Below are 27,999 nucleotides of genomic sequence, written 5' to 3'. Positions count from 1 at the left end.
ATCTGGACCCTGGACACCATGCAACCCAAGGGCCTCAATGAGGTCCTGGGCTTCGCTCCTTTTCTCTGAGTGCCACACACTCTTGTTCTTAATATATAATTTTTAAGCGTTGGTATCCTTGTTTTCTGCGTGTCAATTATTTTGTGATTACTTATATATGTGTTTTTATATTCTTTAGTATACCTGGTGCTCTACTCACCTGTGCCCCTTACCATATGGAGCTTGTAGGATATATTGGGATGAGAAAATTCCTTCTGGACATCCACTGACATGGAAATCTCGGTCACTCAACTCTGTATTGCATATAGGATATATTGAGACGTTTGTCGATTTGGAGAATTTACTGTATATTTTATTATTATATATTCTTTATGTATTTGTGCACGACGCTCACTGTCACATACATTCTACACATGTAATTATATCTGTGTATTATAATTTATAGTAGTCACATACTCACTCATTTGTTTGTTTTCAGTATTCACTGTGCCCGAACGCGGCTAGCTCCCATCCCACTAGTTTTCTCTTGGGGGGGATGCTGTCCGTCTTTGGACGTGACTTACTGGCAATTTGACCCTAAAATGAATGCACTTTATTTTTTCAACACATTTTGATTATGCTTGACTCATGTATTGATTCCTTGCTCACCTACTTAATCATGTATAACAGAATATACTATATATTGGTTGTTCACTTATATCTAATCATGTATGACAGAATTTACTATACATTATATATTATGTAACACTTTTATAATTTTTCACTTTGTTAGGATTTTTCTATATATAGTAACTATCTGCCATCCCAGTGCAATAATAGTATACATTGAATATGCAGAGTACTTTGATTGTGAGGGATTCCCATGTTAATGGACGCATTTGCCTTACCAGCTAAGTGCTGCAATTAATGACCTACTTTGTCTGAAGGACCTTCCTGGGGGAGTGGCTTACCATCTGTGACGCGACGGAGCACGTGACTGGCCGTCACGTGACCGATGCATCACGTGGGCGGAGAGAGGTGTGCGGCCTCGTGACTGGCCATCAGGGGGCCGCGCCTACCTCCCTGCCTTCTTGTGGGCGTTTACGGATACGCGATTGGCCATCGCGGCTCTGACGCATCATATGGGTGGGGCAAGGGGTGCGGCCGGCTAACTGGCCATTGGCCGGCTGCTCTACTTTGCCCGCCCTTAACTTTCCCTCCTCCCAATGTCCTGATTACAATGGGGCATTCCTAGATCAATTCGATATGTGATACAGGTGTGTAGGGCTCTTTATAAGAAGCGCATTCACAAGGAGAGCCTCACGCCCAGAGGAAGGCATCCGCCGAAGCGCGCGTCGGGGTTACGTGGCTCTCCTGAGGTGTATATCTCCATATTTATGGGTATGTAGATATGCTATTATATTGTTGTGGACTTTGAGGGATGTGTTCATTGGCTCTAGGTGCTCAGCTATACCCACTTGGGTTATCCACAGGTGGATGTTCACTGTGCACCTGAGCCAGTTTTGCATGTATTTGGAGGTTCAAGCTGTCACCACAGCTACAATTGTGGTATTTGACCATTGATATGGTGACTTCTTATGCACTTGCACTTTAACCTCCTGCTGGCTGTCATATGGTCCCATAATTTGGAACCATCAGACATCCATATGCCGCGGTGTAATCTGCAACCACTTTTTTGATATGGTGTTTTGCCACTCAGCATTTGCACTTTAGCATTTTCATATCGGTGGTTACAGTTATACATACAGAAATCAGTGAGGTACTGCACTCCTTTTTTCTACCGCCTTTTGTACATTGCATACTCCAAAACCCCCCCTCCCCATGTCTCATTTGTGTTAACATGTCTCCTAGGATGTAGCCAATTTTTTATCTGTTGTCTCATGTCTCGTTTATGTGTCATTTATTCAATAAAGGATTTATTTTTGATGATATACCCGTTTAATCTCAGTTTATTCTTGTTGGTTGGTGTATTCATGTACACTGAGTGGGTTTTTACTTACTCTTTCCGGGTTTATTTAACATAGTATATTTAATTACTGTTTGTGTGTATGTCTATGTTCTGTGTAACCTACTTGTAATAAACATAGAAAAGAGATCGGTGATGGTATATGGTTAGATGACAACATTATCAACGTGTGCCAAAATCTCCTTTCTATACAGTATCCCACACTAGGTGGTTTAGTGGACACTGTCATTCTTTCTCAGAGTACTACCAATGTTGTTACAATGCAGAATATGATTCAGATACACCATTTAGGCGCACATTGGCCTATGTCAGAAGCTAATGGGAACAAGATCACGGTCTATGACTCGCTACCATTTTCGGTGATTGCAGAGAGTCTTCGAGGACAACTTATAAAGATGTATGCTCCACTATTTACAGGGGTAGATAAAGTAGTGACTGTTATTTACATCTGTAGCCAAAAACAGGAGGGTGGAAATGACTGTGGTTTATTTGCTATTGCAAATTGTTTGGCATTGGCAAATAAGCTGGACCCATGTACAATTATGCTTTGAACAAGACAAGATGAGGGAACATTTGGTTTTTTGCCTAGATCAAAAAAAGCTGGAACTCTTTCCATTCTTGGCATCAGAACAAAAAACTAAAATAAACAAAGTTTGTTTGACAATGTTCTGCACGTGTCGCCTGTATTCTAAGGAAGCAATGATACTGTGTGACAAATGCAAGATGTGGCTACACTTTTCATGTGCAGGCATAGCCGTAACAGACAAACGAATTAACAGCAAAAATAATTTTTTTTGCAACAAATGCAAAACGAACAAACAAAAATTATGTTCAAATAAAATTATTGAACTTAAGTTTGAGAATATTCAACAGATCCTCAACATGAGCATCACCCACAGTCAAACGGATATTGTGAACTATGCCCTTTAACGGTTTTTGAGAAAGTGGAGCGGAATCGATAGCAAAAACAGGTATATCCGTTTCCAAAGTGCATACCTGGAAACCATGTGTTATAGCAAATTGATTATCAATGAGATTGACAGCTGCTACACTATCTACAAAAATCTCACAAACAATGTTCTTGCTATCTAGCGCCACCCTGGCAGGTAGGACAAAACAGGAACTACAAGCAAACGGCAAACCTTCAATTTCCGCATCAACCTTGCCAATAGTAGCAAAAGGAAAGTTTTTAGAGGGTTTTTTTCTTTTTGTTTCTTTATTACCCTCAGAAAAGTCCCTGAATCTCCTAGAGGGGCAAACATTAGCCAAATGATTTATTCCCCCACAAGAGAAACAAACCCTCCTCTGAGAGCTGAATCCTCTACTATCAGAGGCAAGCAAACCCAGCTGCATGGCCTTCTGCTCAGAGGGGATTGAGAGAGACTGAGGCCCCTGCACACTGAATGAGACAGCCCCACTGTCCTTGGGCTGAATATGACATGAAGGAGTGGTCTCTCCTCTTTCTCTAAGACGCCTGTTAATACAGACAGCTAGAGACGTGGCAGAGTCCAACGAGGCAGGTCTCTCATGAAACGCAAATGCATCTTTCAATCCCTCCGAAAGAATATGGCAAAATTGACTTCGGAGTGCAGCATCGTTCCAACCAGTATCAGCTGCCCATCTCCGAAATTCAGAACAATATATCTCTGCGGACTATTTACCCTGGCATAAAAGACACAGTTTAGATTCAGCCAGAGCAATACGATCCGGGTCATCATATATCTGCCCTAGGACTACAAAAAATTCATCCACCGATCGGAGTGGCCGTGCCCCCAGCGGCAGCGAAAAGGCCTAAGACTGAGCGTTATCCCTGAGCAGCGAGATGATGATCCCCACCCTCTGCTTCTCATCACCAGAGGAATGGGGAAGTAGGCGAAAATAGAGTTTGCAAGCCTCTCTAAAGCGAACAAAATTCTCACTACCCCCGGAGAACGTATCCGGAAGCGAGATCTTAGGCTCTGAACAAACTCCATGAACGCAAGCAGAACCGGTCACCTGAAACTGAGACACAGTTTTACGGAGATCTGCTACTGTTCTGGTTCTGGCCAAGCTGCCAGTTTGGTTGATGTACTGCTCCAAATTAATTAATGTACGTGCACGGAGAGATCAAACTGAAACAACACACAGCTCGGAGTTATAACAGGATCTCTGGTTTATTTGAGGAACAGCAGACAGTATATAGGTTTTAGAGTGGGGTGGGTGTAAGGTGGCGTGTATCTTTTCTATTGGCTATAAACTCTGTATTTTCTGTCACATCGATGACAAGAGGAAGTTCCCCCCCTCCCCCCTTGCTGGTGAGTGAAACCGTTACTTCTTCTTTCTTTGAAACTGCTTGCTTGAGCTGAACGGAAACCACAAAGAAGCACATGATAAAACACAAAGTAAGATTCTAGTTTATAGGCATTGGCTGAATGCCTGGCCGCCATCTTAGCTAAACATAGTCCTCAACAAGCAAGTATCCATTTTGTATCCATAGTCCATAACAGTCCCCCCTTGGAAACTTGATTGTAGACTTTCCCTTCGCCTAGCGAATCCCCTGGGCATACCATTCGTATCCTCTTCACCCGCAGTGGCTCGGACTTGTGGTAATACCCTGGGATTCATCTCACCCTATCTCAGCCAGGCATCATTGTGAGGAGGGGGAGCTGTGTTGAACGATGTTTCCTTCTGTTCTTCCTCATCGTAGCGAAGCATGATAGGTCGTTCATCAGTTTTCTTCATTCTTTTTGAAAAGCGGGTCACACAAATAAGAACGAGCTTAATCACTACATATATCACCAATATTATTAGGGCTACCTGCAATATTACTTGGACAATTCCCATGGGTTGAGGAAAGAGAAGGTATCAGACCACCATGTATCTTTACCAGCTTTATGTGAGTCCAGCCATTTATCCCTTAGATCTGCCATTTTCTCTAGACCCACCTTAACTTGCAAATTACCCTGCGGGTCTATGTAATGGCAACAAGAGGGTCCCACAACCTGGCACATACCTCCATCTTTAGCTGTAACATAGTCTAGAACTAATGTGTGTTGGTTGGTGGCAATGATTAACTGGTTTTGCACACTGTTCGAGGTATTCATAAGTCTCATCACTTCCCATATTTGATCATCTAGATAATCAGTTGCCACCACCAAATGATCCCACATCTGCACTATCATGGGATATATGAAAAGGCTACTAACAATTTTGTTGGAAATGCTCATCTCTACTACATGTGGCTTACCATTTGGTCTGGGTGTGTTATCTTTGGCCCTGCGATACAAGGTGTGTTTAGGTACTGCATTTATGTCAATTTCAGACACTTTGTGTCCACAAACTAAGTATATGTCTTCTGGAACTGCCACTGCTGTGCTATTAAATAATCGGGTAATTAGTTTGGCTAATTTTATCCCTTTCGCCAACTCATATCCTTTTAACTGACCTTCAGTGTCTTTAGCTAATATGCCTGTCATGAGATCCTGTACAGTACGGTTCTTACAGGGCAGGTCCTTTCCGTTCACTGCATCTACACCAATACACTGCACGTGGCTGTCTGTTTCTGAGTCATTGCAACCTGAGTGTATGTGTGGACTAAATGTCATACCTTTGGTTTGTACTTGGAGACAATAAGTGTGTCCAGCTAGGAAAACATGTGACATTAGCCTAGTGTCCCTCTTGCCAGGGGGTAGAGCTATAATCTACCCAGGGTCCTGATCTGTTTATCATGAGCCATGGGGCATCTGCCCACCCTGCGACAGGTAAGGCCACTTCCCTGTCCTTGTGTGTACTGGATTTAACTTGGTGTATGCTAGTGAGAAAGATAGTAGAGTTAGACAGGTCAATCAGTTCAGAAAGTTCCAGGGGTATTGCAAAATAAGGCATACTGGTTGAACTCACAGGACTGTGGGTACAGATCCAACAATCTCTCAGAGTCTCATTCAACCCCTTGACTAGAATTTGATGGTGCTGTGTCAGTGAATTGTCGCATTCATCACCCAGTGGCGTGAACACTGCTGATATGCCTACAGTCAAAGTTATAAGTAGGTGGACCCTCATGGCTTATTGTTCCAGGGTTGTCGGGACAGCCATTACTCTTTTACAAAGTGAGGCGTGGATCCAGGTAAGCCTCCCTTTGAGTTTCACAGAGGTCGGGATAGTCAGCAACATCTGGTAAGGCCCCTTGTATCGTGGTTTGAAGGTGTTTCTTGACCACCACCCACTCTCCAGGTTTGAGAGTGTGGCTTCCCTCTAGGGAGTCAGGATCTGGAATGGAAGAGAAAACTTGTGCACGTATGTTAGACAATTGTTTACTCAGTGCAATCACATATTTTGCAACAGATTCATAATGTATTTGCAATTGCTGTGGGAAGTACTGCCCCATCCTAGGCCGTATCCTAAACAAAATTTGGTGTGGAGGCCTAGGGGTGTGTCTAACTGAGAATAGTGCTATTGCCAGGCATTGTATCCAACTGAGCCCTGTCTCCCTAGTCATTTTCAGCATCTTGGACTTCAGTACCCTGTTCAGTCGTTTGACTTTGTCGCTGCTTTGGGGTCTGTAGGGTGTGTGATAGGCTAAGTGTGACCCTACCATCTTCCAGACTTCTTGGGTTAATCTAGCAGTGAATGCTGGGCCCTGATCACTTTCAATGACCTCAGGTACTCCGAACCTACAAACAGTTTCCTGCATTAAATTCTTAGCAGTTGTTGTGGCTGTCTGATTTCGGACAGGGTAGGCTTCTGGCCACCCAGAGAACAAGTCTACCACTACTAGCACATATTGAAACCCTTGGCACATTGGCATCTGGATGTGGTCAATTTGACCTTTGTAACGGGTACTGGGCTTTGGGGAGACATTTGGTTGGTGTAGGCTCAGTTCTTCCCGGGTTGCACTGCGCACAGATGATGCAAGACTGAGTATGCCTCACCAGGACAGGGGTTATACCTGGGGCCACCCATATTTTGTCTATTAGTTCTTTCATGATGGTCTTAGATTGGTGGGTGGGCGCATGAGCTATTGAAGCGATCAGAGGATAGAGAGCTTTGGGCAGAGATGCTGTCTTTCCTTGGGTCCACAGTCCAGATTCTTTCTCTTCTTGGGCTGACTCTTTTAACCAATCCAATTTTTCTTGTGGCGTGGCCTGCTTCTGTAACTGGACTAGCAGGTCCCAGGAGACCTCTTTTGATTTCTGTGTTAGGTCTGTTTTGGACTCTGTTGCCATCAAGACTTGTGAGGGCTGTTCTTCTTCCTTTTTCACTGCTACTTGCTTTGCTGCTTGATCAGCTAGGGCCTTTCCTCTGGCTTCAGAGGTGTCAGCTCGAGTGTGCCTGTAGATCAATAAAATCTTCAGATTCTCCAGTATACTCCCCCCTTGGAAGAGGGAGAAGAGCAGCAGGATTGAGGATGTGACATCTTTGAATAATGACATTATCAGGTAGGAGCAGGCTACCTTGCAACCATAGGTGACGCTGATTAGTCAGATGCCTAGGCTGTGTTTGTTGGAGAATGGCAGAAATGTCATGTGGTGCTAGGATAGTGAGGGGGTGGCCTAGTACCATATCAGAAGTGGTGGCCAGCAGGGCACTGGCTGCATGTACAGCTCTGACAGAGGAAGGGGCTTCCCTGGCTACTGGGTCCAGTCTCTTTGTATGGTAGGACTTTGGGGTCCTTCAGGGTCACAGTGACTGGTGGGACATTGAGGCATCCGATATCCTGGGGTCCTCTGGCCCAGAGAGTATCGGGGATGAGGTGCAAAATGGTTTGCAGCGAATCCCCTTGCTCATATGAATCAGTGCAGAATTTTATTGTCAGACATCCAGCAGCCGTGGGTGTCACATAATTTGAGTGAAAACCACAAAGACCAAGAAGCAAGACAGTTTCTTATCAGAAAGAGGATCTTAAACTAACACAGCAGAAACTAACATTTCTGTGAAAAGAAAAAAGGTGGGGGTCAACTGATCCCCCGTAGCTGTCCTGCAATGTGGTGGAATGATCTGCTAATTTAGCTTTTGTCCATTTGTCTGTAAAGCGCTGCGAAATATAGTAGCGCTATATAAGTGCATAAAATAAATAAATAAATTATCAGTGAGCAGTATTCACCGGTCTTATTCTCCACTATACTTTGCAAATCAGACCATGTACATCTATAGGTTTGGTGCACTTGAGACAATTTCCTATAAAATGGCACTGGGTGGGTCTCATGGTCAGGCAGTAAATTCACTATGGTGAATAACTGTTGTGGAGTAAAAGACACATATTTGGGCAGGCCCTGGGGATGTGTTAGTGCCAGGGCTTCCCTAAGGGTTTTGTAATTGCCCCTCTCTAGATCTTGCATGTTTATTTGCAATGCAGTAATCTGAGACTGGCGGTGTTTGGGTTCTGTGCATCAGTGCAACTTCCCCCGTTCCATGGTGCCAATTGGGGAAGGGTGGGAGTCCTTGTGCCCGACACAGATTCTACCGCCTCGTCAGACTGCGTTTGATCGGGCTCTTCTGTTTGACCTCCCACCATTATGGGTGTGGGGGTCATGATCTAACAGGGAGTCATAAAAGTGCCATCCGGGTTTATCATCAGGTACAGCATAGAGATCACCGGGACACTAGGGGTGACATAGGAGTGACGGGGGGGTCCGGACCGAATGATATTAAAGGTCCGTTCATGGGCGTTGGCTGGGGACAAGATGGCGCTGTAGCTAACACGGGAAGTGATGGGACGTGCCGGGGAGTAGTTACCAAGGTGTGGTTTTGTGGGTGGGGAGCCCCACAGGCAAGGCACATATCACGGGAGGAGGGATTTTGTTGACCACATGTTTTGTAGGTCCACCCACCTGCTTTCTTCCCGGCGCCATTATAGGGCGGTGGCAAGTCATGTATCAATGCAACACCAGGTTTACAGAAATATCTCTGTCTTTTCTCATCAAAATTTAGTTCCCCCCCCCCCCCCCCCCCCCCGTCTGTTCAAATTCTTTACTACAGTCCAACCACACACGGACCATGTCTGTCAATTTATCCTCCTCTAACTTCTCTCTTTTCTCATTCAACAATGTCTGCCGCGTAACAGGGCAGTGTGCCACCTTTTGTTATGTTATACAGATGTAGAAGGGTTAGCACTTAAACTCTTAACATGATGATTTAAGAAATTTGAGTTATCTTGAAACAAAAGCCATTGAAAAGCAATTGAAGGTGGTTGCTTCTCCGGTCCGCCACGTACTGTTCGGGTGAACAGTAGCCCTTCGGGACACTTTCCTCATTTCCCATCTTCTGGATCCTTCACCTTGTTCTGGACAACACAGAAACCCGATATAACACGTTGAGCCTAATGTCCCACACACTCTGGGTAGACACTGGCCGGTCTCCTCCCTTCTGTCGTCTCTCGGTCACAACACTGGGGTGACCGATTGACACAGGCACTTTAGAAGACCTTTGGGTTTCTATCAGTCTGTGTTTCCGTTACAAAGGGTCGCACATTAAAAACAATAAACCACAATACATCAAGGAAGAACCCTTGCGTACTGTCTAATCGTCTCTCGCACCTACTGGAGCCGCCTAAAGACCTCTGTATAGAGTAATCACTGGACGTGAAGACCTTTGAGTCCGGGTCAGCACACTCTGGGCTACCGCGAACCGCTCTCCACCCATCTGTGATCGTCCCCTTTATGGAGATTTGAGTCAGACACCGGGCTGAATTCCGATACAGGAACACAGGAGAACTCCGTGTCTCAGTCAGTGATACTTGTCAACAGGGTCTTCACAACTTATAGGCACAACACAGTACATCAAGACTTTAAAAAAACATGGGGTTCTTACTTTCATGCCCTCGAGGACGTCCCAGACTGCTTCCGCACCCCTCCCTCAGACGAACTCCAAGAGGCTACACCAAGGGACACTTTATAGGCAAGATGACTCAATTTTCCTACCTCGTATCACGGGTTGCGATCCCGGTGTCCGTTAGTGTGCCTCTCCTCGTCTAGTCTCCGGGGGTACGGGAACAGAGGGTCCAATCCTCGAGCCCCACGATTGGGCGTCAAAATTGTTCTGGTTCTGGCCAAGCTGCCAGTTCGGTTGATGTACTGCTCCAAATTAATTAATGTACGTGCACGGAGAGATCAAACTGAGACAACACACAGCTCGGAGTTATAACAGGATCTCTGGTTTATTTGAGGAACAGCAGACAGTATATAGGTTTTAGAGTGGGGTGGGTGTAAGGTGGCGTGTATCTTTTCTATTGGCTATAAACTCTGTATTTTCTGTCACATCGATGACAAGAGGAAGTTCCCCCCCTCCCCCCTTGCTGGTGAGTGAAACCGTTACTTCTTCTTTCTTTGAAACTGCTTGCTTGAGCTGAACGGAAACCACAAAGAAGCACATGATAAAACACAAAGTAAGATTCTAGTTTATAGGCGTTGGCTGAATGCCTGGCCGCCATCTTAGCTAAACATAGTCCTCAACAAGCAAGTATCCATTTTGTATCCATAGTCCATAACACTACCTCCAGTGAAATACCCTGCATGCGGTCAATCAAGGCTGAAACCGGATCCATGCTTAAGACGGTAATGGCGGTTTATAATGTCACGGATGATATTGCAGATAGCTGGAAGTTATGGATAAACATCCGACTGGCTTGATCCCAAACTAAGGAGCATAAAGGTGACCCCTGTAAAACCCTAAGAGCTCACCCTGACTGCTAAGGACATACAAGGGTCTCAGAGGTAGACTGTTGCATGCCCTCGTACCTAGACTGTGTGACACCTGAAAACCCTATAATAGTTAGGGGACACGACCACCGGCTCCCTGCACTTAATACGGAGGGAGTCAGGGTCACCTAGAATCAAGCCAGCAAAGAAACAAAATACAAGAAAGGACTTATCTGAACCAGCAGTAACAGAAGTCTCCAGCAGTGATCACTTCAATCCAGGAAGTAGTATAAACCGCAAAGTGAGGCAGTATGGGAGGGAATATAAAGGGAGGCAATTAGTGTGAATAGGTGCCAGCTGGGAGAAGGAAAGGAGATGACAAAGTGGAACCAAAACAAAGAACATCATGCAAGAGGTACAGAAGAACGTCTGCCAGATCTTCTCAGAGAGCTGGCGGTGACACAACCCTTTTCTAAAAAGGAGGTGGGGCTTAACACTAGCTGGTGTAGTATTGGATTTTTTTGGGCATACGGTCTTCTAGAAGATATTCCATAGTTCATTTAAGACTGGAATATAGAATGCCTCCAGTGCCTGGGAATTAACATCCTGTTGAGGAAGGGTTTAGGGGACATGCAACCACTGCAGCCAATCACTGCCCATAGTGGTAAAATGTCACCTGTGTGGCATGTGACTCAGGGACATAATGAGTGGGTGACATCACTAATACAGGCAGCGATTGGCTGCAATGGTCATGTGTCTCTCCCACCTTTCCCTCAAATGGATGATGATTCTCAGAGACCTAGGACCTGCAGAGTGTTTTCTAGACCATGTGTCTGTGGTCAGATGTGTGTAAGAGACCTAGGACCTGCAGAGTTAGCAATGGAACCAGGATGCAGTGACACGGACAAGGTAAATATGAACCCTACTGCGGGTCCGGCAGCTCTGAAGGGGTCTATTAAAAATTTTAAAGTTGAGAAACCCCTTTAAAATACAGTCTAGTGAATTGAAAATAGCATTGTTCTGCAATGACATCCTGAGAAGATCCCTCAGGATGTTATTCCTGAGAAGATCCCCGTAGCCCAAAATTCAAACTGCTGAAATTCTTGGGTCTAGAAAGGACATTCTTGGAACTACAGAAAGAAACAACAAAAATGATTTCATAAATGAAACGCTTTTAAACATCCATGGAGGACACTTCAGGGCGATGCTACATAACATTATGTGCAATATAATGAAAACAGCAGAGTTGTTCTATTATGATTTCAGACATATCTGAAATGTGGGGTCCACCTCTTGGATCTGCACCTATCTTTAGAATGGCGGGGGGGGGGGGGGGGGGTGCCCTGATCTTGTCCTATTGGCCACTATATCAAAGATCCAAGCTGCAAGATCTGGTCTGGTTTAAAAAAAACTGCCAAAGTTCCTGCCCTACTGTTTCTGGAATGTCCATAGAAATTAAATGGAAGTTATGGGCTATGTGTACAGCCATGCCCAGATACAGCAGCAGCAGCCAAAACTGATTACTGAACATGATGGAAGATTATTCAACCACTGCACCAACCAGATGCAATCAGCAAACTGATAGACACCAACTGAACAACCAGGTTTAGTTGTATCTGTGCTGTGCCCTTTCCTCAGCACATACCCTGACCCCATGGCCTTCTGAGTAGACAGAGTGGACGAGCCGCAGGAATGGGCCCGGTTTGCTATCAGTGTACTGTCTTATCCAGCCTCCAGTGTACTGTCAGAGAAAACATTTGTGAAAATGGATCCATAAGAACTTCTATTGCGGACAGTGGCTAATTATCACCAGCCCAATGATGCCACTGTCGCTGTCTACCTGTCCATCATGTTCCCTACACTGCTACTACTACTCCTACACAGGTGCACATCTCTTTCCTTGTCTGTCAGATTCAATACCGTACTGCTGCAGCTACTACTGCCACCAACGCCACTACTGCTACACCAACACAACCGCAAATCTCCTGCCTTGTCTGTCAGATTTCATACCGTACTGCTACAATTACTACTGCCACCAATGCCACTACTGCTACCCCTATACAGGCGCAAATCTTCTGCCTCCTTGTCTGTTATGTTTGTACTCATGCTGCTGCAGCTACCACTACACCTGCTGCTATTACTACTACTCCTACACAGCTGCAGTTCTCCTACTTTGTCAGGTTAAATATTGTTCTGCTCCCATTACTACTATTCCTAAACAGGTGAACATCTGCTGCCTTGTCTGTCAGATTTCATACTGTACTGCTGCACTTACTACTGCCACCATTGAAACTACTGCTACTCCTACATAGCCGCAAATCTCCTGCCTTGTGTGTCATGTTTTATACTGTACATCTGCCACTGAAACTACTACTACACCTGCTGCTATTACTTCTACTCCCTGCACAGCTGCAGATCTCCTACTTTGTCAGGTTAATATTGTAATGCTCCTATTTCTACTACCCCTACACAGATGCACATCTCCTGCCTTGTCCGTCAGGTTCAGTACAATACTGCTGCTGCTCCCCAAAAAGTGAGCATTCTTGAAATTCTTGTTCAGAACAAGCCATTGCTTCTGACACCACCCTGAGTGTGAACACTGCCAGACATCCACCCCATTAGAGAGATGTTTTGGATGATTTTTTTTATTTTAAAAAGCATAACAATGCCAAAAGTGCAATGTGTTGTTAAACAGTTTGCTTATTACCACCGGCCACCATCTGTTTATCCATATCTATATATTTCACTGCCACTTTAAGATTGCCAATGCTGCCTTGACGTTAAAGCCCTACAAGACTTCAGAATTTATTAGGGCAATCTGAGCACTGTCACTTTGGTTTGAATTTATTTGTACCCAAATGGAATCTGCTGATTTCAGAAATTTACTCCTGCGTGACTTCTCTGATGTGTGACAAGATCTGTTTTTTGTGCAAAACATTTCCCACATTCTGAACATGAATAAGGCTTCTTTCCTATGTGACATCTCTTATGTCTAACAAGATTAGATTTTTGTGCAAAACATTTCCCACATTCTGAACATGAATAAGGCTTCTTTCCTATGTGACATCTCTTATGTCTAACAAGATGTGATTTTTGTGTAAAACATTTCCCACATTCTGAACACAAATACGGCTTCTCTCCTGTGTGACTTCTTTTATGTCTAACAAGACCTGATGTATCTGTAAAACATTTCCCACATTCTGAACACAAATATAGCTTCTCTCCTGTGTGACTTCTCTCATGCTTAACAAGATCTGATTTTTGTGTAAAACATTTCCCACATTCTGAACACATATATGGCTTCTCTCCTGTGTGACTTCTCTCATGCTTAACAAGATCAGATTTGTGTGAAAAACATTTCCCACATTCTGAACACATATATGGCTTCTCTCCTGTGTGACTTCTCTCATGCTTAACAAGATCAGATTTTTGTGAAAAACATTTCCCACATTCTGAACACGAATATGGCTTCTCTCCTGTGTGACATCGCTCATGTTTAACAAGATGTTTTTTTTGTGAAAAACATTTCCCACATTCTGAACACGAAAACGGCTTCTCTCCTGTGTGACTTCTCTCATGCCCAACAAGATATGATTTTTTTGTAAAACATTTCCCACATTCTGAACATGAATATGGCTTTTCTCCTGTGTGACTTCTTTTATGTCTAACAAGATCTGATTTTTGTGTAAAACATTTCCCACATTCTGAACACGAATATGGCTTCTCTCCTGTGTGATTTCTCTCATGTCTAGCAAGATTTGATTGACCTGTAAAACATTTCCCACATTCTGAACATGAATATGGCTTCTCTCCTGTGTGACTTCTCTCATGTATAACTAGATCTGATTTTTGTGTAAAACATTTTCCACATTCTGAACACGAATATGGCTTCTCTCCTGTGTGACTTTTCTTATGGCTAACAAGATTTGATTGACCTTTAAAACATTTCCCACATTCTGAACACGAATATGGCTTCTCTCCTGTGTGACTTCTCTTATGTTTAACAAGATCTGATTTTTGTGTAAAACATTTCCCACATTCTGAACACGAATATGGCTTCTCTCCTGTGTGACTTCTCTTATGTCTAACAAGACCTGATTGATCTTTAAAACATTTCCCACATTCTGAACATGAATATGGCTTCTCTCCTGTGTGAATTCTCTCATGTATAACAAGATTTGATTTGATTTTAAAACCTTTCCCACATTCTGAACACTTAAACATCTCTCCTATGTGGCTTTTTTTATGTCTAACCAGATGTGTTTTATCTGTAAAGCACTCCCCACATTCTGAACAGGAGTATGGCTTTTCCCCGGTGAAAATTCTTCTATGTGTAGAAAGACTTGATCTTTTTGTGAACTCTTTACCACAGTAAAACATTTCACCCTCTTTCTGGTCAAGAGAAGGTTCCTCATGATTAGGAAGATTATATGTACTGTGAAGTCCTGGATGTACATTAATATTTTCTCCTGAAGAGCGCTGCATATCTTCATCTTCTACTTTATAATTTAGTGACAACAAATTTCCTTCAGAATTTATAATGGGATTTTCTGCTAAAATAAAAAATAAAAATGTGGCTTTTTTAATAATCTAGAGTAGACACATTTATAGATTTCCTATTAGGCTGGAAGTGTATCCAGCAGGAACTAGAGGTATACAGTAAGTCATGTATTTTCAAGACACTTCTGGCTTTGGTTCAAAAAGCAGCACCAAAACTGAATGTGTGATTCCAGCCATTTAAAGTTTTCTATAACACAAAGTTCAGGATTCTGGTCTACATCTAATTTTATTACCCAAATCTAGATAAAAATCGTGAAAAACCCAACAAGCCTGTCTTTTGACAACATATTTGACATTTCTATGCCAAGTGGGCATCACACTAATACAATAAGTTAACGTAATAGGATCTATCACGACATTCCTCATCACAAACTGCATTCATTATTAAATCAATCTCGTAGACCTGATGGTTTTACTAGTAAAATCTATACTATAATGCCCACCTATGGATTACCTGACAAGCTCTTTTTAATGTACCTCCTCCTCTGCTGCTGATATCTCACACTGCAAAAACCCTTTTAACCATTATGAAAAAATTTTTAATAATCCATACATCTTTGCAAAGCCTCAATGCACAATCAGTACATTAAGGTCACTGGCGGCAAGTAATTCCTGCACGAGGTACATATAACTCATCATGATATCACAGACACAAAAGCTGTGCCTGCATAATCCCCAGTGATCACTGTCAGCTGGATAAGGGAAACACTACATGATGTGATAGAGACATCTACAATCAAAGAGCAGCGCAGCAGCCGGTGATCAGATTTTCTTCCTGCCCTGAAGGCACCAAGAGCAGAATCTGAAGTCACTTTCTCCATTCATGATTCCATACCTGTGGTGACATCTCCTGGAATGTCCTCCTCCTCCTCACTCTTACACGGGGGATCGCCCATCATCCTCTCTTCTTCATCCTCTACTTTAATATCAGTCAGATCTTCCCCCTGATTTGTCATCTGTAACAATTCAGTACAATACAGCGGACAGGTGGGAAATCTAACAGATCCACATAAGAGACCCCCACAATCTATGACCCCTCTATGACTGCAGGACCCCCCTATATAGATGTGTATAGGGCTCAGCTCCATCTACCTGAGGGTTCTCCGGGACCTTCTCCTCTGGACAGTCCTGGGAATACAGAGGATGGAAACATCTCTCTGGTGGATTTCTCCTCCTGGATCCATCTGTGGAGACACAAGCACACAGTGACTGAATACATGGCCTCCTGTAGATCTGTCTATAGATCAGACTCTTCTCTCAGCTCCTTCACTTCTAGGTTTATATATCGGGGGGAAATAACAATATTCTGTCTCTCACCACCTATGCCGAGGTCTCAGCACCTAGCAGGCCACAGGCCCAAAGTATCTTCTGGTCTATGAGAGCAAATGGCAGGCAGTGGGATGATGGCTACTTTTCCACAATAGTACATTTTAACCACCTCAGCTCCCATAGCTTAAACCTCCTTAATGACCAGACCACTTTTTACACTTCTGACCTACACTACTTTCACCGTTTATTGCTCGGTCATACAACTTACCACCCAAATGAATTTTACCTCCTTTTCTTCTCACTAATAGAGCTTTCATTTAGTGGTATTTCATTGCTGCTGACATTTTAACTTTTTTTTGTTATTAATCAAAATTTACCAAATTTTTTGCAAAAAAATGAAATTTTTCACTTTCAGTTGTAATTTTTTTTTTTAAAACGACATCTATATATAAATTTTTTTCTAAATTTATTGTTCTACATGTCTTTGACAAAAAAAAATATGTTTGGGTAAAAAAAAAAAATGGTTTGGGTAAAAGTTATAGCGTTTACAAACTATGGTACAAAAATGTGAATTTCCGCTTTTTGAAGCAGCTCTGACTTTCTGAGCACCTGTCATGATTCCTGAGGTTCTACAATGCCCAGACAGTAGAAAAACCCCACAAAGGACCCCATTTCGGAAAGTAGACACCCCAAGGTATTCACTGATGGGCATAGTGAGTTCATAGAACTTTTTATTTTTTGTCACAAGTTAGCGGAAAATGATGATTTATTATTTTTATTTTTTTTCTTACAAAGTCTCATATTCCACTAACTTGTGACAAAAAATAAAAACTTCCATGAACTCACTATGCCCATCACGAAATACCTTGGGGTGTCTTCTTTCCAAAATGGGGTCACTTGTGGGGTATTTATACTGCCCTGGCATTTTAGGGGCCCTAAAGCGTGAGAAGTAGTTTGAAATCAAAATGTGTAAAAAATGCCCTGTGAAATCCTAAAGGTGCTCTTTGGAATGTGGGCCCCTTTGCCCACCTAGGCTGCAAAAAAGTGTCACACATCTGGTATCTCCGTACTCAGGAGAAGTTGGGGAATGTGTTTTGGGGTGTATTTTTACATATACCCATGCTGGGTGAGATAAATATCTTGGCAAAAGACTACTTTTCCCATTTTTTTTATACAAAGTTGGCATTTGACCGAGATATTTATCTCACCCAGCATGGGTATATGTAAAATGACACCCCAAAACACATTGCCCAACTTCTGAGTACGGCAATACCACATGTTTGCACTTTTTTGCAGCCTAGGTGGGCAAAGGGGCCCACATTCCAAAGAGCACCTTTAGGATTTCACAGGGCATTTTTTACACATTATGATTTCAAACTACTTCTCACGCTTTAGGGCCCCTAAAATGCCAGGGCAGTATAAATACCCCACAAGTGACCCCATTTTGGAAAGAAGACACCCCAAGGCATACCGTGAGGGGCATTGCGAGTTCATAGAATTTTTTTTTTTGGCACAAGTTAGCGGAAATTGATTTTTTTTAGTTTTTTTTCTCACAAAGTCTCCCTTTCAGCTAACTTGTGACAAAAAATAAAATTTTACAAGAACTCGCCATGCCCCTCACAAAATACCTTGAGGTGTCTTCTTTCCGAAATGGGGTCACATGTGGGGTATTTATACTGCCCTGGCATTCTAGGGGCCCTAAAGCATGAGAAGAAGTCTGGAATATAAATGTCTAAAAAATTTTACGCATTTGGATTCTGTGAGGGGTATGGTGAGTTCATGTGAGATTTAATTTTTTGTCACAAGTTAGTGGAATATGAGACTTTGTAAGAAAAAACTAAAAAAAAAATCAATTTCCGCTAACTTGTGCCAAAAGAAAAAATGTCTGAATGGAGCCTTACAGGGGGGTGATCAATGACAGGGGGGTGATCAGGGAGTCTATATGGGGTGATCAGGGGTTAATAAGGGGTTAATAAGGGTCGGAGGGGTGTAGTGTAGTGGTGTTTGGTGCTACTTATTACAGAGCTGCCTGTGTCCTCTGGTGGTCGATCCAAGCAAAGGGGACCACCAGAGGACCAGGTAGCAGGTATATTAGACGCTGTTATCAAAACAGCGTCTAATATACTTTTTAGGGGTTAAAAAAAAAAAATCGCATCTACAGCCTGCCAGCGAACGATCGCCGCTGGCAGGCTGCAGATCCACTCGCTTACCTTCGGTTCCTATGAACGCGCGCGCGTTCACAGGAAATCTCGCCTCTCGCGAAAGGACGCGTAAATGCGTCCACCCAAAATGACAGGGCCGCCGCAATCCTGCGTACGGCGGTCCTGAGGTGGTTAAGAATGAGCATACAGGTATATATGGCTGGGGGGAGTGAATCCTTTTATGAGCCTTCTACAGCACCAGAGGACACCTCTGCTTTTGAGGTAAATTTCAAGAGATAGAATCCACATCAAAGTACAAGGCTCACTAATGACTAGTGCGCGGAGGAGAAGACTATCTGGTCGGATCCCACAGAAGAGCTACTGAAGAACAAACTGCTGACAACATTACTGCCGACAATGATGGAAAAGGAGAGACAGACGACAGATCCTCCTATCATCTTCCGTAGGAACTGGGTTAGGCAAGAGATGAAGAGCTCAACAATCATCTACTGCATCAAAAAGGGGCATCTGCACCGAGACATCCCCCAACAGCTCCTGGAGAAGAACTACTTTAGCAGGAAGCCACCAGAGATCCTTCAGGTGAATGGAACCCATCAATATGTCTGACTTACAAGGAAAATTCAGGGACTTAACGTCATGTGTAAAGAGTCTAACCTTTGGTGGTCCTCCATTACATGTCACTGCACACACGTGTATACACTGCACATGACGGCTCTTACCTTGTGATATAAGAGGCTGGTGCTCCTCCATTACATGTCACTGCACACACATGTATACACTGCACATGACGGCTCTTACCTTGTGATATAAGAGGCTGGTGCTCCTCCATTACATGTCACTGCACACACGTGTATACACTGCACATGACGGCTCTTACCCTGTGATATAAGAGGCTGGTGCTCCTCCATTACATGTCACTGCACACACGTGTATACACTGCACATGACGGCTCTTACCTTGTGATATAAGAGGCTGGTGCTCCTCTATTACATGTCACTGCACACACGTTTATACACTGCACATGACGGCTCTTACCTTGTGATATAAGAGGCTGGTGCTCCTCCATTACATGTCACTGCACACACGTGTATACACTGCACATGACGGCTCTTACCTTGTGATATAAGAGGCTGGTGCTCCTCCATTACATGTCACTGCACACACGTGTATACACTGCACATGACGGGTCTTACCTTGTGATATAAGAGGCTGGTGCTCCTCCATTACATGTCACTGCACACACGTGTATACACTGCACATGACGGCTCTTACCTTGTGATATAAGAGGCTGGTGCTCCTCCATTACATGTCACTGCACACACGTGTATACACTGCACATGACGGGTCTTACCCTGTGATATAAGAGGCTGGTGCTCCTCCATTACATGTCACTGCACACACATGTATACACTGCACATGACGGCTCTTACCTTGTGATATAAGAGGCTGGTGCTCCTCCATTACATGTCACTGCACACACGTGTATACACTGCACATGACGGCTCTTACCTTGTGATATAAGAGGCTGGTGCTCCTCCATTACATGTCACTGCACACACGTGTATACACTGCACATGACGGCTCTTACCTTGTGATATAAGAGGCTGGTGCTCCTCCATTACATGTCACTGCACACACGTGTACACACTGCACATGACGGCTCTTACCTTGTGATATAAGAGGCTGGTGCTCCTCCATTACATGTCACTGCACACACATGTATATACTGCACATGACGGCTCTTACCTTGTGATATAAGAGGCTGGTGCTCCTCCATTACATGTCACTGCACACACGTGTATACACTGCACATGACGACTCTTACCTTGTGATATAAGAGGCTGGTGCTCCTCCATTACATGTCACTGCACACACGTGTATACACTGCACATGACGGCTCTTACCTTGTGATATAAGAGGCTGGTGCTCCTCCATTACATGTCACTGCACACACGTGTATACACTGCACATGACGGCTCTTACCCTGTGATATAAGAGGCTGGTGCTCCTCCATCATGGCCTCCTTGTACAGATCCTTGTGTCCTTCTATATACTCCCACTCCTCCATGGAGAAATAGACAGTGACGTCCTGACACCTTATAGGAACCTGACAACACAATGACACCGTCATCACCCAGACCCCTCCAGTGCTGTTACTGGAGAATTTCCCAGCATTCCCAGCAGTGTCACCTCTCCAGTCAGCAGCTCCATCATCTTGTGGGTGAGCTCTAGGATCTTCTGCTCATGTATCAGGGGGTGAGGGGGAGGCTCTGTGATGGGGTGAGGGGTCCTGCTCCGCCCTCCTGACTCCTGGAGATGGATGATGGGAGTCACACAGTCCCCCGATGTCTTCTTCACTATTGTGTACTCCTGTGGATGGAGAGAGACACTTAGGGAATAAACCCTTCAGGGGCCATGTGCTCTCCTCCGGCCCTTTCCTCCTGGGTACAACGTGCCTACTTACCTTCTCATGGCTCCTACAACATGACTATTGGTCACCGGTCACATGATACATCACTCACCATACTGGGGGCTGATCTTCAGGTTTTTCATCACTTGGAAGGTCTGGTGGCCGTTCTCCAGGACCCTGGACTCTTCCTATCACTTCCTATGATGGATTCTCCTTCCCGATGTCTGACTTGTTACAGAATACAATAAAAAGGAGAGAAATCTAGAAAAGTTTACCTCTCCGCTCAGCAGGGAGATGATCTCCAAGGTGAGGTCTAATATTCTTCTGCTGATCTCCTTCCTGTCCATCCTTGGTGGTCATTCAGGAGAAGAGGAGAGAACTGGAGGAGCTGGAGGCTTCTAGTACTGCAGGCGCCTTTATGAGAAGAGGAGAGGAAATCATCCAGGGGACAAGACCAGATGTCACCTCCAGAACCGCACTTCCTGAGCCTGGAGGGGCCCCGCTTCTCAGAGCCCCCACCACATGGATTCCAGGGGCCCCAACATGGAGATTTCTGGTGGCTCCACAGGAGATAAATGATGCAGGTCCCACCTCTGGGCTGTGCTCAGCTGTGTCCACAACTCCTAGAGAAGAGACTGGAGAGAGCTGAGCTCAGGCCGGGCCCCGCTCCATTCATTCTCCTCCTGGAGGCAGGGGCCCCTCACCAGGACAGTCAGGGGCCAGCAAATGAGTTCAACTCCCACTATCCCCACTACTACTCCCCCATCATACTAAGCTGAGGAGCGGAGAAGGATTCCTTGTGTGTAATGGAGGAGAATCTCCAGAGGTGACATGTCTGAGCTCTCCACCACACTGTCTCCTCACAGCTCATCTTACCTGCAGGCTGGAGGAATGGCTGATACCAGAGAGAACAAGAGCCCTGACTACCGACCAGGACCTGCCCAGTATCTGCTGCACTGCCAGAGCTGAAGGACCTGGGGTGACGTCACCGTCATGTGATCAGTGCAGGGGGCGGGGCTCAGCAGTGGAGAGGAGTGGAGGTGGGGAAGGACCCGGGGGTGATGTCACTGTCATGTGATTAGTGCAGGGGGCGGGACTAGGTTGGTGAGTCACTAATCACATGACAGTGATATCATCACAGGTCCTTTAGCTCTCACAGTACATTTTAAATTGAAGGGGCTTTTAATAGAATTTAGCCCCGCCCTCAAATCCTTCTGTGAACTAATGTCTAAACTTGTCGGAAAAGTCCTTCAGCCTCCATATCAGAACATCATCTCATAAAGTGTCCTAGACCTCTCCAGAGCCCATACATTGTAGGCATTACCCGGCAGCAGATACTGGGCAGGTCCTTCAGCTCTGGCAGTGCAGCAGATACTGGGCAGGTCCTTCAGCTCTGGCAGTGCAGCAGATACTGGGCAGGTCCTGGTCGGTAGTCAGGGCTCTTGTTCTCTCTGGTATCAGCCATTCCTCCAGCCTGCAGGTAAGATGAGCTGTGAGGAGACAGTGTGGTGGAGAGCTCAGACATGTCACCTCTGGAGATTCTCCTCCATTACACACAGGAAATCCTTCTCCGCTCCTCAGATTAGTATGATGGGGGAGGAGTAGTGGGGATCACTGGCGTAGCTATAGGGGTCGCACCTAAGTCAGGGGGGCCCCTCAAGCCAGGAGGGCCACAGTAAAGCCGTACCTGCGGGCGGCGCGGCCCGCAGCCAAGTTGCTAACTGAAATCCCATAGGTGACGGAGCGGAGGCTGAGAGGCGAGCCCTGCGTGCACTGTGAGGAGGGGAGCGGCTTCAGGTCAGGAAGAGCAGTGAGCAGCGGTGTGCTGCTGACCGCCGGGTCTGGTTGCCAGTGAGACTGCACTGACTCTGTTCCAGCAGAACCTCTGCCTCTGAGCAGATGAGGAATGCCGGTAATCACTCACCTCCTCACACGGTAGATGCCATTTCCTTGCCAGCTGGGCACAAGGACGGTTAGTGCAGCCCCACATTCAACACTCATTTACATCTCTATAAAATCCTTTCAGCCCTATAGGACAGGTATATTGCGGACATGCTAGCGGCGATCTAGCCGTGCATGTCCGCATCTCTATAGCCCCAAACCTGGTGACAGAATCCCTTTAAGCACTGGAGATACCGGCTTAGTAACACAAAGCTTTAGAAGTGAGGCATTTCACCACTTTAATGCAAGTTATAATCACACAATTGTAGAAAGATATTGTGAGAAACTATTCCCTACACGCGGCGTCCCACTTAATGCTGTGATTGGAGAGTAAATGATCGCAATCATTGAGCAATGAATTGTTTTTACCAAATTCTTTGGAAATCAGGAAACAATTAAGTCTCTTTCACAGGAGCGGATGACCTGCGTGGAGTCCGCTGTGTGAAGTGTGTCAGGCCCCGCTCCGGACAGCAGAGACACGGAGCAGAGACACCACTGACCGCGCTCCGCGCCTCTCTGTGACCTCTTTACTACAAAGTCACAGTGAGATGAAGTTTTAGAAGAAAACACCGGCACTCTCCGTTATCTTCTTGCGAACTTAGGCTTTATTCCTCACATATAAGGTACAATTCTGTGACGCGCGTTTCGGCTCACAATCCGAGCCTTTCTCAAACAGATATGGCATATACACAGTACCACATGCACTATTTAAATAGACCGCCACGGCGGAAGTGACATCAGGTCACCATAGTAATCAATTAACAAAAAGAAACCGAAACACGTGAGAGAACGGCCCAACTGCAGCAGCATCAATCAAGACAACATTACTTTATCATGGGTGGAACTCTCCAAAAATGGAACCAAAGTCGGATGATGCGGTCGGGGGTTCATCACGTTTTCTGAAAAGATAAAGAAAAAGACAAATAATTCTAACAATAGATGAGCAATAGAATTGGAGATTACAGGAAGCGATTGAGATCGTCCTCCCGATTCAATCCCTTGGGTTCAAGTGTCTGCAGTGTATGAATCCAATGCGCTTCACGCTTTTATAACATTTTGATCCCGTCTCCCCCTCTGCGCGGTTGCGGCACATATTCAATGATCTGAAAGCGCAATTGTGCAACATTGTGGTTGCAGCGATCAAAGTGGTAGGGAATTGGTAAAAGTAAATTCTTATTGCGTATTGTTTAGAAAAGCGATCCTTCATCCACATAGAAGTCGCTCCTATATATAGGAGTCCGCACGGACATTTCAATAGATACACTATAAAATTACTATTACGTGTGAAGAACCCCTTAACGGGAAACTGCTTTCCTGTATGGGGGGGGGGGGTGAAAAACATTCCCCTGTAATCACACTTGAACAGTGGATACATCCCAAGCAGGGAAATGTAGCCTTTCTTGGGGTAGACAAAGTCTGTTGTCGCTTTTCAGTTTGACTGCTGCCCACGTCAGCCCGTACCACCATGTCGCGAATATTCTTATTGCGTTTAGAACAAATTAAAGGAGGACTCTTAAATTCCTCCACAGAGGGATATGCCCTGGACAAGATGTTCCAATGTCGATTGTTAACCCATGGGTGATACTTAGCAACAAATGGTATACGTGGATTTTTTTTTTTGTAGAAGCCAAAGTGGTAACCTTATTCCTCTCACTATGCAGCAGTGAGGTGGGATAGCCCCGACTCTCAAATCTCGCTGACATTTCTTGTAAGCGGTTTTTCTTAACCCCTGCACCAGAAACAATCCTACGGACCCTCTGAAACGGAGAATGGGGCAGTGCTTTTTTGACGGTAGGAGGGTTATTACTCGAGTAATGAAGGAGAGAATTCCTATCAGTGCTCTTAATGTATAAATCAGTCTCCACTGCTCCATTCTCACCTTTAATCACGAGGGCGTCCAAAAAATTAATCTTATGGATGTCATAGTGCAGCGTAAATTGAAGTTCAGGCCATACAGAATTTAAATAATCTGAGAAGTCACGAAGGGATCGAATGCCGCCTCGCCACATGCAAAACACGTCATCGACGAATCTTCACCAAAAAATACAATGGAGTTTAAACAATTCATTATTGTAGATATGTTTTTCCTCAAACCATGACATGTAAGCATTTGCGCATGGCGGTGCGGCATTCGAGCCCATCGCGGTCCCACAGCACTGTCGATAGTACGTATTTTGAAACAGAAAATAGTTTTCATTCAAAATAATCTCAAGTAGACACAGAAAAAATGGTTTCTCGCGTTCTGTGTGAGAGGAGAAGGACAACAACCACTCTGCAGCCCGTATGCCCTTAGAGTGAGCGATAGAAGTCTACAAAGAACAAACGTCAAAGGTGACCGGTAAATCACCATCCTGTAACGCCAGGTTATAAGGGAAAATAATAATGATCGGGTCTCCATCCCGATCGTCTCCTAGCAACCGTGCGTGAAAATCGCACCGCATCCGCACTTGCTTGCAGATGCTTGCGATTTTCACGTAACCCCATTCATTTCTATGGGGCATGCGTTACGTGAAAAACGTAGAATATGGCCTCATGCACACGGACTTTTTTTTTGCGGTCCGCAAAACAGATTTCCGTTCCGTGATCCGTGACCGTTTTTTCATCTGTGGGCCTTCCTTGCTTTTTGGAGGATCCACGGACATGAAAAAAAAAGTTGTTTTGGTGTCCGCCTGGCCGTGCGGAGCCAAACGGATCCGTCCTGACTTACAATGCAAGTCAATGGGGACGGATCCGTTTGACGTTGACACAACATGGTGCAATTGCAAACGGATCCGTCCCCCATTGACTTTCAATGTAAAGTCAGGAGTCCCTATTATACCATCGGATCGGAGTTTTCTCCAATCCGATGGTATATTTTAACTTGAAGCGTCCGCATCACCATGGGAACGCCTCTATGTTAGAATATACCATCGAGATTTGAGTTAGATCGTGAAACACATATCCGACAGTATATTCTGACACAGAGGCGTTCCCATAGTGATGAGGAGGCTTTAAGTTAGAATATCCTACGAACTGTGTACATGACTGCCCCCTGCTGCCTGGCAGCACCCGATCTCTTACAGGGGGCTGTGATCCGCACAATTAACCCCTCAGGTGCCGGACCTGAGGTGTTAATTGTGCGTATCATAGCCCCCTGTAAGAGTTCAGGTGCTGCCAGGCAGGAGGGGGCACACCCCCCTTCCTCCCCAGTTTTAAATTCATTGGTGGGCCCCCCTACCTCCCCTGTATTACTGTCCATTCATTGGTGGCCAGTGGGCCCCTCCTCCCTCCCCTGTATTACTGTCCATTCATTGGTGGCCAGTGGGCCCCCCCATCATTGGTGGCCAGTGCGGCCTCCCCTCTCCCCCCCCCTAATTAAAATCCCCCCCCATCATTGGTGGCCAGTGCGGCCTCCCCTCTCCCCCCCCCCCTAATTAAAATCACCCCCCATCATTGGTGGCCAGTGCGGCCTCCCCTCTTCCCCCCCCCTCCTAATTAAAATCACCCCCCCATCATTGGTGGCAGCGGAGAGTTCCGATCGGAGTCCCAGTTTAATCGCTGGGACTCCGGTCGGTAACCATGGCAACCAGGACGCTACTGCAGTCCTGGTTGCCATGGTTACGTAGCAATTTTAGAAGCATTATACTTCGCTGTCTGTGACCGGCTGGGCGCTCCTCCTACTGGTAAGTGACGGGTCTGTGCGGCGCATTTCCTATAGCACAGACCTGTCACTTACCAGTAGGAGGAGCGCCCGACCGGTCACAGACATCGCAGGTAAGTATAATGCTTCTAAAAATTGCTAAGCAACCATTCCAACCAGGACTGCAGTAGCGTCCTGGTTGCCATGGTTACCGATCGGAGTCCCAGCGATTAAACTGGGACTCCGATCAGAACTCTCCACTGCCACCAATGATGGGGGGGGGGGGGGATTTTAATTAGGAGGGGGGGGGAGGGGAGGCCGCACTGGCCACCAATGATGGGGGGGTGATTTTAATTGGGGGGGGTGAGAGGGGAGGCCGCACTGGCCACCAATGATGGGGGGGGGTGATTTTAATTAGGGGGGTGGGGAAGAGTGGAGGCCGCACTGGCCACCAATGAATGTACAGTAATACAGGGGAGGGAGGGGGGGGGCCCACTGGCCACCAATGAATTTAAAACTGGGGAGGGAGGAGGGTCTGCCCCCCTGCCTGGCAGCACCTGATCTTTTACAGGGGGCTAAGGTACGCACAATTAACCCCTCAGGTATGGCACCTGAGGGGTTAATTGTGCGGTTCACAGCCCCCTGTAAGAGATTGGGTGCTGCCAGGCAGCAGGGGGCAGTCATGTACACAGTTCTCAGTATATTCTAACTTGAAGCGTCCCCATCACTATGTGTTAGAATATACTGTCGGATAGGAGTTTTCACGAAGTGAAAACTCAGCTCTGAAAAAGCTTTTATGCAGACGGATCTGCGATCCGTCTGTGTAAAAGTAGCCTACGGCCACGGATCACGGACGCGGATGCCAATCTTGTGTGCCAATCTTGTTTTTTCACGGAACCATTGACTTGAATGGGTCCGTGAACCGTTGTCCGTCAAAAAAATAGGACAGGAAACATGGATCACGGTTCCACAGGAAGCAGAGACAGTTGTGTGTAATGAAGCAGAGAGCCTTCTGCTTCATCATTCCTCCCACCTGTCGGCGCTCCACACTGCTGGTCTGTTCAGGGGGCGAGGACGGGCAGCAGTCAGCCTCTGCTCCTCCTACACAGACCAGAGCAGCTGATGTGGAGCCTACTGCTGAAGGAGGTGAGTATGTGGATTTTATTATTTTTTTTTACTTTCTGTGAAGGGGGCACATTACTGAAGGTGCACAGATCTGGGCATATTACTGTGAGGGCAGGGGCATAGCTATTGGGGGGAAAACATCGGTATTATAGAAAGTCTATGATGGTCAAGTTACAGCTCTGGCTTTAGGGAAGGGGTTAGGGTCAAGAATTTGGCATGGGGGGTGCCCTGATATGTGCCTTAAGGGGCACATATCTGGGCATCGCTGTCTGGGCACATATCCGGTATAACTACTGTGAGGGGTCACATATCTGAGCAAAACTTTGTTGAAGGAG

The 27,999-nt window shown here is 45.4% G+C and overlaps 1 protein-coding gene, 1 long non-coding RNA gene and 1 pseudogene across 2 annotated transcripts in view; 2 read left to right on the top strand and 1 right to left on the bottom strand.

Annotated features, from left to right (window-relative positions):
- The window catches only part of LOC120991124 (zinc finger protein 585A-like), a 2,129,672-nt gene that overhangs the window by 2,001,942 nt on the left and 99,731 nt on the right, over positions 1 to 27,999 (top strand). The gene's annotated exons all lie outside the window — the stretch shown is intronic.
- The window catches only part of LOC120991126, a 126,937-nt pseudogene that overhangs the window by 65,390 nt on the left and 33,548 nt on the right, over positions 1 to 27,999 (bottom strand).
- Positions 315 to 7,748, top strand: LOC120991186. The gene is made up of 3 exons (XR_005776534.1): positions 315 to 325; positions 4,803 to 4,807; positions 7,526 to 7,748. It is a non-coding gene; the product is annotated as an uncharacterized LOC120991186 (long non-coding RNA).

Source organism: Bufo bufo, chromosome 2 (assembly GCF_905171765.1).
Source record: "Bufo bufo chromosome 2, aBufBuf1.1, whole genome shotgun sequence".
NCBI classification, from domain to species: Eukaryota; Metazoa; Chordata; class Amphibia; order Anura; family Bufonidae; genus Bufo; species Bufo bufo.
Note: the sequence above shows the minus strand (reverse complement) of the source record. Positions and strands in the feature narration are given on the sequence as shown.